The sequence below is a fragment of the Suncus etruscus genome, chromosome 4 (assembly GCF_024139225.1).
Source record: "Suncus etruscus isolate mSunEtr1 chromosome 4, mSunEtr1.pri.cur, whole genome shotgun sequence".
In the NCBI taxonomy this organism is placed as follows: Eukaryota; Metazoa; Chordata; class Mammalia; order Eulipotyphla; family Soricidae; genus Suncus; species Suncus etruscus.
In genome coordinates, this window is record NC_064851.1 from 102,321,793 (window position 1) to 102,335,979 (window position 14,187).

A 14,187-nucleotide genomic window follows, 5' to 3' on the forward strand; every position below is an offset into this window, starting at 1 on the left:
GAGGTACAGTGTGATATTAATAATAAATGCAGAGGGGCCAGCTTTTTTGCTTTGTGAAAATTTTCTTAAAGCTCTGTTACTAATGAGCTCCTCCTGATTAAAATGTTTCTTGGTTTTATCTGAGGAAGTTTCCAACTGCTACTGTTTTTTTTTTTTTAATTCCAGAAGCAGGCATTCCCAAGGATGCCGGTTCTTTGTCAAGCATGACTCAGAGAAGAGTAACCACTGAGCACATACAGATGGGGCCTCAGTGTCACTCGTGATGAAGTAGGACACTGGGGAGTTCTGGAGCTGTGCTAGTTCTACACAGCTGCCCACAGGGCTGCACTGCCCACAGGGCTGCACTGGCCTCCCCTCAGCCCTGTTGTTCACGGGCACGAAGGAGCCTATGCCCCCAGCTGAGCTGCCTTTCCCTTCCTATTCACCAGCACCCAGCTCTATGCATCCTGTAGGCTCCTGCAGCAGAAACACACACAGAGCTGGGCCCACTCTCTCTCTTCCCTTCCCTTTACCTAAGGTCCATTTCTGCCTTGCTCCAGGACCTAGCAGCTACTGAGCTGTGCTGTCCTAAACATGCAGTTCAGGCTGAAGTTGGGAGTGGGGGAGAGGGTCAGGCCACTGGAGTGAGACAGAGCTGTGTAGTCTCCTCCTGAGTGGCAGGGCCAGCCCCTAGACCAGCTCTTCCTGCTCTAGGTCAGGCACAGGAGCTGATAGAGACTTTCAGGGCACAAAAAGCTGGTTGGTGCTCAGAAACCACCTCCTGCGTAAGAACTCCCTGTGTCCTAAAAATGCCCAGTGGGTATGTTTGTGCCTGCCAGCCCCAGGAGGCCGGTTTCCCTCCCATCTGCTGGACACCATGGGCTTCCTGCTGTCAACCATTCTGCTGTTCCTCCAAGACCCCACAGGTAAATGCCCCCAGATTGGGTATCCCTGAGGAGGGCAGAGTGAAGACATGGTTCTGAGCATATGTCTGACACAGCGTGGGTCTGGTCGTTCCATCCCTGCTTCCAGACCCACCATCACAGGGGTTAGCTACCTCCAATATTGGGGCTTGTATTGTTGAATCCTCAGGGCCACCAACACTGCTAGGAGACTGCCAGATATTCCCTAGAAGGGCTTCCACATATGGATGCACAGAGACTTGCAGAGGACAGGAAGAGCCGGGACGAGATGGGGAAGGAGAGTGGACATGGCCCCTAGCCTGGCAGAAGGCAGGAAGGAGCCTGTAGCCAGGCTCGTTCTGACCAGGCACGTATGGGTCAGGAGAGGTAACTAGGAAAGGCGGCAGGGGCGTCAGAGTGATGGCACAGCATGCACGTGGCCAACCTGGTTTTGATCCTGAGCACCCCCTGAGCACCACCAGGTTTGGCTCAAAAGCTAAAATAAAAAAGGAGGGAAGGGACTGTGAGTTGGGGGCCTCTCTCATGTCTATACCCCTCAATTCCCCAAAGTAGGAACTGCTGTCCTAAGGCCTTATGCTGGTGCTGCCTCTTTGGTTTAGTGAGAAGCACCCTGGAGATAAATAGGATCTGTGGCTATGGGACTGCCTTGTGCCGCGTGAGATGCAAGAAGGGCGAGTCATGAATTGGGATATGCCCCAACGTCAACATGTGCTGCTTGAGAATGTGGAATTCTACCTGATGTCTCGTCAAGCACGAAAGCGGGGGTCCAGGCGCTGAGTGTGGCCATGACTCACCCCAGGGTCCAGCTCTGGATGCCCTGAGCTGGGGCCTACCCCCTGGAGCCTCAAGGCCATAGTCAAGATGCGAAGCACTCCTGTCCACAAGAGGCTGCAGCAGCACTGGAGCTCATACCCAGACTCCCAGAATCCAGAGCCCCCTTTCCAGACCCCAGAGCTCCCTGTCCAGATCCCAGAACCTTCTGCTCAGACCCCAACCTCCTCCAATCCGCCTAGACCTCAGGGCCCCTCTCATTCAATCTGTCCAGATCCCAGCTTTCGAAGCAGCAAGCAACCTTCCTTATGTGTGAGTGGCAGGGCCACAGCCTGGGCTAAGACTTCCAGCTCTTTTAAACAATAAATAACATTCTCGATCAACTTCAACAAAGTGAAATCAGGACGGAGGAGTGGGGTGGGTGGGTGGGTAGGTGGGTGGGTGAGAAAGAGCTAGGATGCTGATCGTTAATCTGGAAACATTTGGTTTTCTTTGTTGTAAACTTTGTTAGGCCCTTTGTTAACTGAACAATAAATAGAGACGAAGTGCAATTTGTTTGGCACATGCTGTCTTTGAAAACAGAACTCTGGGACAGAAAGAAATGATGCTGATGGAAGGTGTTTACCCCAGTGTTGGTGGGTCAGAGCCAGCAGATGGCAGCAGAGAGCTGGTTTGCCCGGAGTCTGGGCTGCATCCAGACTCACCTGTTCACTCAGCATCCTGGAAAGCTGTCATGAGGGAGAGTAATAAAAACACAAACTTTCCTTCCCTCCAAACTGCTTGTCTAGGTGAGCGAATAGCTTAGTAGGAAAAGCTTCTCTTTATCCAAGTAACACAGCTAATGAGAACAGAGCAACACAATGAAAACAGAATCATAGATTTCCAACCTCCCAGGGAAAATCTAGCTAAGGACATGAGGAGCCCCTAAACTACTACCCTTCAGGTAGACCAGGGCTCCTGACAATTGTGTTCTTGCCACCAGGGGGTGCTCATGTGCAAGTGAAGTACAGGATGCACCCAACTACCACTCCCCTCCCCCGACCCCCACCCCACCCCCACGCACATACCTTCAACTCCCACTTTCCCACTAGCATTGGCTGGATCTAATTGTCCCAGCCCTTGCAAAGTTCCATTCCTGGGTTATGTCTGAGAATCCTCAAGATGCCACATTTCTTCATCTGAGCATACTTGGCATAAGAGGATTCAGAGCAAAGTCAACATCTGCAAGCATGTATAAATGAATTAGACACAATTACCATGGTGCTGTTGTGACCTTACCAAGGGCCACCAGTACCTCCTTGGTAGAACTTAGGAACCAATCCAGGTCTCGAGGACCCTGTCTCTAGTCTGCTTGTCAAAACCAAACAGAACTGTCCTATGTCTGCAAAGCCCTGATGCCCATGGGTTGATACATTCTAGCCCATCTGTAAGAGCCTGGCCCCGACTGTGAGAGCTGAGGAAAACCCCTTGACCACAGCGGGCATGAGGACCCTCCTAAGAGGCCTCCTGCTGTGATATTATGAAGTGGGGGCAAGGGAGAGACACAGGGGGTGCTTCTCTCACAGCCTTGGGTCCCACGTCATCCCAGTAGCTGCACTGTGGGAGCTGTTTCCCCTGCAGTCTCCACTCATATCACCATGAGCACAGGAGACATCACATTTTGAGCCAGTGGGGTGACGGACAGCACAGGACTAGGAGCGACTTTGTTTATGGGAATGTTTCACAGGCCCAGTAATTAAGCCCTTCAGATTATGTTTAAGACCCCACTAGAGTTGGAACTCCTGGTCTTTGATGCTAAGTGCCCACTGGACTTCACTGGGTTCCCCTGGACACTGAATCCCCCTGGACACATTCTATGTGCACAGAATGACCTTAGAACAGGAATCTCAAACTCGAGGCCTTCGAGCCATTTGCCGCCCTCCGTACAACATTTTGTGGCCCTGCCCTAGAGGAATCTTTTTTTGTTTTGTTTTGTTTTAGTTGTTTGGGTCACGCCCCCCAATGTTCAAGGCTTACTACTGACTTTGCACCCAAGGATCACCCCAACTTTGCCTCCTGCGGTCCCCAGGTAAATTGAGTTTGAGACCCCTGCCTTAGAATAAGGTAAGGAGCCCTGTATGGTTGGAAGCCTGGTTTACTTCGAGGATGTGGGAACACAGTCCTAGCAGAAGCCCTTGTTATTGGGAACAGACGCTACCTAAGCAGCAGATAGGGTCTGTTTCATCAGGTCCTTCTGTTTCATCTGGCGGAAGTGGGTGCGTGCTGGGCACGGTGCATCTTCGTTCCACCCTGCAGGCGCCAACAGTTGTGCGAATGGAGTCTAAACCCGGGGTGCTCGCTGGGCCGTTTACAAAGACTCGGGAAGATGCACTGAGGGTTAGGGTGAGGTTGGGTGTCCCTAAGGCGTCCCTGAGGAGGGGAATTTGCACTAAAATTGCTTTGAACCCCAAAATTGTTTGAACCCAAAATTACTTTTTAATTTCCAACTGGCACCCCCTATAAAATGATATTGTTTCTGATGATAAGATCCCGGTGGCTTCCCAGAGCCTTCTGTGTGTTGGAAATAATACTTGGGGGTCAGTAATTTATGACATGGGTGTGATTTGGGGACACAGCGGCGGCGGGGCCAGGACCCTGTGCCTTAGGGACTTACCATATTTTCTGGCGTATAAGACGGCTTTTGAAACAAAAAAAAAAGTCAACCGAAATCGGGGGGGGTCGTCTTATACGCCGAGTATATCCCAAAAAATGTTTCAATATGCCGCTAAACGAAAATTGTCTGAATATTGCCACAAAACGAATTTTCCAACTGGATCCTGCACCAATCACTGCACAGCTGCTCGGACCGCCTCTCTAACTCAGCCAATCCAAGCAGGCTTTTTATGCATGCAAATTAGACAATGTTCTGAACCTACACTGTAAAAAGCCTGCTCAGATTGACCAGAGTCAGAGAGGAAGTCTATTACAGTATAACCTTTGTTTGTTGTGATTGGCTCACTGTGGTACATACAGTTGCAGCACAGGAACGTTCTGTCTGATACAGCGAATATAGGGTTAAACCTATGTTTTAACTGCAAAATTAGGGGGTCGTCTTATACGCCTAGTCGTTTTATACGCCGGCAAATACGGTGGTAGAGGCCACACACCATTTCGTGCCTTTGAGTCAGGGTGTTGATAAGGATTGTTGCTACTTGCTTCCTCTGCTTACCTGGCCGGGACTTGGGGTGCAGGATGGAGCTTACCTCCCATCCTGTGCCCTCACAGAGCTTGGCCTCAGCCTCTGCAAGTGCAAGTGACCGTTGCCCTGGCCCGGAACTTTGGCGGTCTGTGTTTTGTTTTGAGGTTTTTGTTTGATTTTTTGGTCCATGCCAGAACTGTCCAGGAGTTACTGCTGGCTCTATGCTCAGAAATGACTCCTGGCAGGCTATGGGGAAGCCTATGGGTTGCCAGGGATTGAACCCAGGTTGACCACGTGCAAGATAAATGCCCTCCTCATTGTGCTATCGCTATTCTGCTATTGCCTTTGACTTTAGAGAAACTGATATACTTCCTCAACTCAAACTTTGATGTAACTCTTCATGTGACCAACCTTTAAAATTTTCCCTTACTTGACCTTCTCTTCAGCTAGTCTTGATTCTAATATTTTCACATTTCAGTCTTTTACATATTCAGTGCTCTAGGGTACATTTCTAAAATATTCTATTTCACATATTTCCCACTTTGTTGCCAGTTTTGTTTTTAATAAAACATGGTCATGGTTCCTGGTGCTTTCCAACATTTTACATACATACACACACACACACACACACACACACACACACACACGACACTGTAAATGTTTGCATTTTTCCATGTTAATTTTAGGGGAAATGCTCTAGAAGAGCAAGAGATTACAGCCATACTACATATTACCAGGAAGAAGACATCTACAGACTTGCCAGTGGTAAGTTAGTGCCTTGAATCTTGACTCTGACCAGCCAAGTGAAAGACTCTTTTTTTTTTTTTTTTTTTTTTTTTTGGTTTTTTGGATCACATCCGGCAGCGCTCAGGGGTTAGTCCTGGCTCTATGCTCAGAAATCGCTCCTGGCAGGCTCGGAGGACTATATGGGATACCGGGATTTGAACCACACCATCCTTCTGCATGCAGGGCAAATGTCTTACTTCCATGCTATCTCTCCGGCTCCCAAGCGAAAGACTTGAGATCAGAATTTCAATAAAATTGCCTCACTTGCATCAAACTAGTATTATTGATTCTGATTTTTTTTTAAAAGGGCATAGTTTAGGCTGGAGAGATAGCACAGCGGTAGGGCGTTTGCCTTTTACACAATTGATCCAGGACAGACAGTTCGATTCCTGGCATCCCATATGGTCCTCCGTGCCTGCCAGGAGCGATTTCTGAGCATAGAGCCAGGAGTAACCCCTGAGCGCTGCCAGGTATGACCCAAAACAAAAACAAAAAGGGGGGGAAATAGTTTGAATTGAATGAAGAAATGAGCCTATACTTACCCCGTTAGCTGAAGTCTTACTGAAAGAACAGTTGCCCAACTGTTATTCTTCTGGCTAAGCAAGTCTTTAAAACGTTTAAATTTTCAAAAAGGCAATCTCTAAACTCTGCACTGGGGTGTAAAAGATAGACGTGTGTATGCATCAAAGTAACATGTATGTACTGGAGCACTGGAGGTGCTTTAATCAGGAACTATTGGACTAGTTCCCAGTTCCCATGTAGAAAAGAGAAGGATGCCTGCATATCTGGGGGAAAGCGCTCATATACTTTCCTGCCCTCCTCAGAGGCTGATCTGCCACGCTTTGGCAGGGCGCTTGGAGAGCAGTGACTGGGACAAAGTCTTCCATCATGATTCCCCAGTGGCTCAGCATCTTTCATCACACAAAGGACACACATCCTGTGCCCACAGTCAGCCATTGGATCTCAGGCCACAAAGGTAGACTCACAGTCAAGGCCAGTCGTGGGAGTGCACCCTGTATGCAAGAGCCTTCAGCCGCTGCTCAGGCCTCCAGCGGCACCATTAGGCCTACATGGGGGTTTGGCTCTTTCGGTGTCACACATTCGGGAAAGCCTTCAGCAAGTGTTCAGCCTTCCAATGGCTCAAGAGACCCCACAGGGACAAGAGGCCCACTACATGCAGGTGCTGCAGGAAGACCTTTAGCCAGTATTCCTCCCTGAGGAGGCACAAAAGCATCCATAGGGCCAAAGAACTCGCAGACACCTCAGCTCAGCATGTCAGACCATGCTCTGACAGGCATGGTCACCAGCATGGCCTGGTAAGTGCCACAGATGCCAAAGAGACTTGAAATAGGCCCATCGTCTTGTGGAAATGTGCCCATGGACTCGCCGTGGAGAGACAGTGGCATCCACAGAAGGTTCTCAGCCATTCTCATCCATCAACATCGGGAACCTCTCAGCTGGCGTCCAAGTCAGTGGTGAGAAAGAAAATACATAGAAATAATGACCCTCAGCTTCCTCAGCAATGAACCTATGGTTGATACATGCCAACGCATCTCAGTTTTGTGTCATGAAAATATTTTCAATCACAGTTCAGAGTTCAAGAACACGAGCTCACTCCCCCTGATCTGACCACTGAATCTGTGATCAGTCAGCTACATGCCGAAGAAACCTGCAGGAGGATGGAACAGGGTAATGAGATGAAAGACCAAATAATTCATAGTGAGGGGCCAAAGAGATAGCATGGAGGTAAGGCATTTGCCTTTCATACAGAACAACGGTGGTTCGAATCCTGGCATCCCATATGGTCCCCTGTGCCTGCCAGGGGCGATTTCTGAGCATAGAGCCAGGAGTAACCACTGAGCACTGCCGATGTGACCCAAAAACCAAAATAATAATAATAATAATAATAATAATTCATAGTGGTGAAGAATCATGAGCCATCCTGAACATTTGTGGCACATGGGAGGACTCAAACTGTCAAAACACCATCAGAATAAAACAAATGTTTCTGTCACCACATTTCATAGTCCATGGTGAGGTTAACACAAAAGAGGTAGTCTGAGAGTGAAGGAATCTTCAGCAGAAAATAGTCTGGAAAAAACCACAAGAATTATTTTAAGATACAGTTTAGCAAATTGGAGAAAATTATTTGTAGGGAAACTGACATGAATAAAATAATCTGGGAGTTTTGTTTGGTTTAGGGACTTCACCCAGCAGTACTCAGGGATCATTCCTAGAAGGGCATGGGAAATCACATGGGATGCCGGGGATTGAGCACACGTTGGCCATGTGCAAGGCAGCGCCACCCACCCATAGTACCAAAGTACTATGATTCTCTGGCCCTGTAATCTGGGAATATTTAATGCAGAAATTTTTTAAGAAATTTAGCATGGGGGCCGGGCGGTGGCGCTAAAGGTAAGGTGCCTGCCTTGCCTGCGCTAGCCTTGGACGGACCTCGGTTCGATCCCCCGGTGTCCCATATGGTCCCCCAAGCCAGGAGCAACTTCTGAGCGCATAGCCAGGAGTAACTCCTGAGCGTTACTGGGTGTGGCCCAAAAACCAAAAAAAAAAAAAAAAAGAAATTTAGCATGAAATAGATTTTAATAGTTCAACTTGGTTTCTGGTAAAAATCTAATATATTTTTTACATTCTAAGTTTTACTTTCTGATATATTTCCAAGGTTTTAAAATAAATACTAGACTCTCTGCCTCCATATTCTCTTCCTCTTTCATACTTCAATGTATACCAACCAATATGTCTCTTCCTACTCTGTTGTGACAGAGTTTCTGTCACTGTAACTTCTGGGAAGGGATCCGCAGCGCTACTTGGGCCTGGCAGTGCTCAATTATCACAAAAGCAACTCCCGATCATGCGAGGTGACCCTCGTGCCCCAGCCAGTGGTGTCTGATTGGAACTCAGGGCCTCCTGAGTTCCTATGAAACTCCCTCCTATGAAATTGCTCTTCCTGGTTCTCAGTGACATCGTGATGTCTGCCTCCATGGTCTTAATTCAACCTCCTCTGGGCTCTTTGAAAGCAGCTGACACATGGCCCACTATCTAGTCTTCATCTATCATCCTCGTCCAATGAGATTCAGGGCCTGCTTCTTGCCCTGTCTGTCCCTTTCCTGTGTCTACGTCTCCTCTGTTGCTCACTCTGCTTCCATTTGCCAATACATTTTCCTTTGCCTGGTTCTTCCTCTTTGGATTCTCCTACTAGTTCAGCTCATGTCTACCTGCTCGTGGTACATTTCCTGTCCTTACTCATTTCTCTTGCCTTCCAACCCACAGATCTATATATTTTTATATATTTTCTTCTAATGTTGTTAGGACCCAAAGCCTTTGATACCACATTTTCCAGACTCACCCACCCCTCTCTTCCTGCTTCTAGCTTTCCTAAGAGGATGGGAAAGTTTGGTTGAAAGAAAGACTCAAGGTTGGCCACGATATAATTCGGTGCTAGTAAAAAACTTGCCCTCACATGCAAGGACCTGGGCTCAGTCCCCAGAACCATGAAAAGTGAAAGGAGTGAAGGTACTTTGGTCCTTTTGTGGTTCCTGTGAACCTTCCTCTGGACACCAGCATGGTTCAGTTTTTTTAGCTTCCCTGGGCACTACCTAAGAACCAGAGGCTTCAACCAACAGGCTACATGACTGCCTCACTTACTAGTGGGCCAACAAAGTGTTGGCCCCATCTACTCTTAACTGGCTCGATATCCCACTGCAGATGTACTGGCTTCATGTGGGGACATCAAGATGTGTTGCAACACTGCCCTTGATGGGGTTGACTGATGGAGGGATGGAGGATGGGGCCTTTCTCCTCCAGCTCGGACCATGCATCTGTTACCCTGTTCAGCTGGCGGTTTTGAGGTGAATGCAGCGGGAAGAAAGCTAACAGGTAGTCAGTCTTCTGAAGAAAACAGCTTTTATTCCGTGGAAGAGGCTGAAGCCAAGGCCCCAGAATCAGCCCCAGGAAAAAAGCCCTTGCCTTCCACAGACCCTTGCTTTTATACCCCAGAATCAGGTACCACCCAATGGTGGGAACAGGTACCACCCAATGGTGAAAGCAGAACCAAGTACCACCCTAGGGTGGGAGCAGGATGCCAGGTCACACCCTAGGGTAGGGCACAATCACCGATCAGGGTAGGGTCAGTAACATAATTATCCCATTGAAATGTTTACATACATAATAAAGATGCTCCCTCCTCCTCCCATTGTTCCTGTGACTCCACAGGTGAGGCACGAGCACCAGGTGTGCCTGCCCCATCCCACACCTGCTGCACAGAACCTACCTGTGCATAGGGTCTTTTGTCAGCCCCAGATCTATGAGCATCTCCCTCCATCCCTACCCAGCGGGGAACACAAGACTTAATTCCTACATTGGCTCATCTCTGCCCCTTCTGGCCTTTTAACACCTCTATCAATGACTCCCTTGATGACAGTCTGGGTTTGAATTGTTTCCTGTGGTCACTTACTTACATGACTGATAACAAAATTAAAAAATCTCTGACCGGAATGGCTTACTATTTCTTATCAATTGGTCGAATTGCACATTGGTATCTACTAGTATTGAAAACATCACTTGTCACTTGTCATTTATGGCATATTTTCATTTTTTTAATTCATGGTTATAGATCCAGAATTCACTAGGATGAGCTGAGCAGTTATAAAGAGGGTCCATGCAGGATGGAGACTTAGGAATTGGATTTACCTGGCATGGGGCCTTGTGAATTCAATCCAGAAAGAATCACAAGATCATGGGAAACCAGAAGACTCATTCTTGTACTATATGATTGTGGACAAGACTATGAATGAATCAAAAGGCTTCTGAGCCAAGGGAGAACAGATAAGGAACAGATGAACAGATAAATACCAGAATAGATAAGGAGCAGATACACAGATATACCACAGACTGCTTTTGAATCAGTCCCTTTGTGATTCAGCAGTTTGCTCCTGCCTTGGTATCTATCTAGTCACCAGAGAAAAGCTTCGTCTTCAAGTAGTTATGTTTTTAAAAATGAATCTAGGGGGCCCGGAAAGATAGCACAGCGGCGTTTGCCTTGCAAGCAGCCAATCCAGGACCAAAGGTGGTTGGTTTGAATCCCGGTGTCCCATATGGTCCCCTGTGCCTGCCAGGAGCTATTTCTGAGCAGACAGCCAGGAGTAACCCCTGAGCACTGCTGGGTGTGGCCCAAAAACCAAAAAAAAAAAAAAAAAAAAAGAATCTGGGGCCAGAGCAATAGCACAGTGAGGGAGGGCATTTGCCTTGCTGGCAGCCAACCCATATATCCTAATCTGCCAAGAGTGATGCCTGAGCACAGAGCCAGGAGTGTTGATGGGGGGAAAAAAAAAAGCCCAAGAATATTTTGGTTTTTTGGTTGGTTGGTTGGTTGGTTGGTTGGTTGGTTGGTTGGTTGGTTGGTTGGTTTGGGGGTCAGACCCAGCAGCACTCAGGAGTTACTCCTGGCTCTATGCTCAGAAACCACTCCTGGCAGGCACGGGGGGGGCTATGGGATGCCAAGATTCAAACCACCGCCCTGCATGCAAGGCAAATGCCCTACCTCCATGCTATCTCTCTGGCCCCCGCCAAAAATATTTTGAATGTATTTCCAAGTGTTTATGTTCTTCATAAGCCCAAGCTTTTTGTAAAACTTTCTGTGCATTTATTTGCACCCTGTCCCAGGCACTCATCTGGGAAGAGTAAAATTTCCTGGGTGTATCTAAGTGACAGCATTTTCAAAAAACTTTCCCAGCTGGTCTATTCACATAAGTGATGGAAAGCGTCTGATGTACATTCAATAGATCCAACTGTTAATGCTAACAATATCCAGGAAGATGCTCCTGCTCAGGCCAGTACCTGAATAATTCTAAGTAGTAATAGGCATCAAAACTCACTTCCAGACCCATGCCTCCATTGCAGTGGCTTCTCTGATTAACTGTCTGGCTTCCTCTTCTGCTCTCAAGAGCAGAGTGGTGTGTCAGCGTGTGGCATCCCCTCACCAGTCAGTGGGGGCATCCATGTCCACTGAGCACCATGGGCCCTGAGCAGAGTGAGGGGGTGTCAGACCAGGCCCCAGGAGGGGGTGACTAGTGACTAGTTAGGCTAGGAAGGTTGGGCATGTCACTGTCCAAGTGACCATCCCCTCGCTGGGAAAACTAGTTCCTCCACATAGTCTGACTCCTCAGCCTTGCAGAGCTTCTCCTTTGTTCTTCGAACCCATCCTCTGCCCGGGTAGCTCCTCTTCTTATTAACAAGGGCTTCTAGCCAGAACTTTGTGCCCACAATCATCGCAATAAACCAGGCATCCAATTTATAGGGCTCCTTGTCTTCCTCTGAGATTATTCTGTACATGTAGAACACTCGTGTCCAGGGGGACTCAATGAGGTCCAGTGGGCACTTAGCATCCAAGACATTCCTGGGCTCCAGAGAGCCCCAAACTATTTCTTTGCTTTCCTTCTCTGAACCAGGAGGAGCACTGCCCTCTTCATTATCCTCTGTGCTCTTCTTTGGGAGCAAAGCCTTTAACAGCGACACTTGGCTGAGACTTGGACAGAGCAGCCGGCCTGAGGCCTAAGTGTAGTCAATGCTCAGAGCAAGACTCTTTGGAGCAAGACTCTGCAGCCTGACCTGATCTGTCCAGCCCCTCTCTAAATATTTTGAATATTTCTAGTTTCTTGAGGCCAGAGCGATAATACAGCAGGTAGGACATTTGCCTTGCAAGTGGTCATCCCAGAATCAGACCTCAGCATCGAATGTTGTCTCCCAAGCACCACCAGGAGAGAGATTCCTGAGCAAAGAGCAAAGAAACCCAAGTATGGCAGGTTTGGCCTGAAAAAAGAAAGAGAAAAATTCATAGTTTCTAAAGGAGCAATGGAGCAATAATCATTTTGTTTGCAAGTGCCAGGGACAAAGTGGACTCTTGACATGCCAAGCGAGTGTGTCGCCTCTGGGCTTCATTGCTGTCCAGGACACTGATATATATCTCTCTCTCCTCTCTCTCTCCTCTCTCTCTCCTCTCTCTCCTCTCTCTTTCTTTCTCTCTCTCTCTCTCTCTCTCTCTCTCTCTCTCTCTCTCTCTCTCTCTCTCTCTCTCCTCTATTCTCTTTCTCAGCAAAGCTGCTACTTCTCTCTAAGTGGCACTGTCCTGTCTCTGGCCCTGTCAACTTTAGACAAATGGGCTTCCAATGACTGGCACCCATGTCTGTGGAAGGGACTCAGCAATGTTACTGATTTTGAAAGGTCCAACAGTCATTTAGGCGCTTCACTTCTGAGCATGGAACAAGTCATTTTCCTATCGTGGCCATGGCCTCTCATGAGGTGTCATGAGGATCTGGCTGCTGGCTCTCAATTCTCTGGCCCTGCCCGCCCTGTTTCCTCCAGGTAGGAGTCCTTTGATCCCACAGGGAGGGAATCCTTCGCTGCAAGGATATGGAGATGAAAGTGAATCAAAGATTTCCCTGAGGGTTAAAAATGATCAACAAGGGGACAAGCACCTCCCTAGAGAGAGAAAACAAAGTCAAAACAAGAACAAGAAATGGGGTGGAGTGGAGGTGACCTAGGAACATTGGTGGAGGGTCTTGGGGCACTTTGGCAGTTGTGTGTTTAATAATAATAAAATACAAAGTGGGGCCAGAGTGATAGCACATCTGGGAGGGAACAACACAGCTAGCTGTTTGCTTTGTACATAGTGGACCTGGGTTCAATCTTCAGCATCCCATATGGTCCCCTTAGCCTTCCAGAAGTCATTTCTGAGACTGAGCCATGAGTATTCCCTGAATGCCATCAAGTGTGGCCCAAAAACCAAAATTCAAACAAACAAATGAGTGGGAGCAAAGAGTTATGACTTCTAGTAATTTGATGAATTTTTTGTATTATATGCAGTATAAGTAAGAGAGAACTTACCATTGGGAATGTAATATATCAAAATAAAATCTGTAAAGTATATTTAAGGTTCAAATTCCTATAAAATCCAACCAAAACAATAAAATAGATCATTATTTACATGACAAAAGAGAAAAGAAAGAACAATTAGTGTTTAGTTGGGTAGAATATGCATTGCATAATAGAAAGTATGTTTTAGGGCCCGGAGAGATAGCACAGTGGTGTTTGCCTTGCAAGCAGCCAATCCAGGATCAAAGATAGTTGGTTCGAATTCCGGTGTCCCATATGGTCTCCCGTGCCTGCCAGGAGCTATTTCTGAGCAGACAGCCAGGAGTAACCCCTGAGCACTGCCGGGTATGGCCCAAAAACAAAAAACAAAAAACAAAAAAAAAACAAGTATGTTTTAATAATCATCTTTGGGGACAGAGTGGTAATACAGCAGGGAGGCAGGAGGGCATTTGGCTTCCACACAGCTGACCTGGGTTCTATCCCCACCATTCCATATGGTCCCCAGAGCACTACCAGGAGTGATCTGAGTGTAGAGCTAGGGGTGAACACAGCCAAGTGTGGCCCAAGAGCAAAACAAACAAAACACACTAAAACACATCCTTATCTTGGATAAACAGATGAGTAACTGTGGTGTTGGATTACAATGTCTTCTCCATCTTCTCC

The 14,187-nt window shown here is 47.6% G+C and overlaps 1 pseudogene; it reads left to right on the plus strand.

The window, feature by feature from the left end:
- Positions 1-856: 856 nt before the first annotated feature.
- Positions 857-1,641, plus strand: LOC126007145 (beta-defensin 104A-like; annotated as a pseudogene).
- The last annotated feature ends 12,546 nt before the right edge of the window (positions 1,642-14,187 follow it).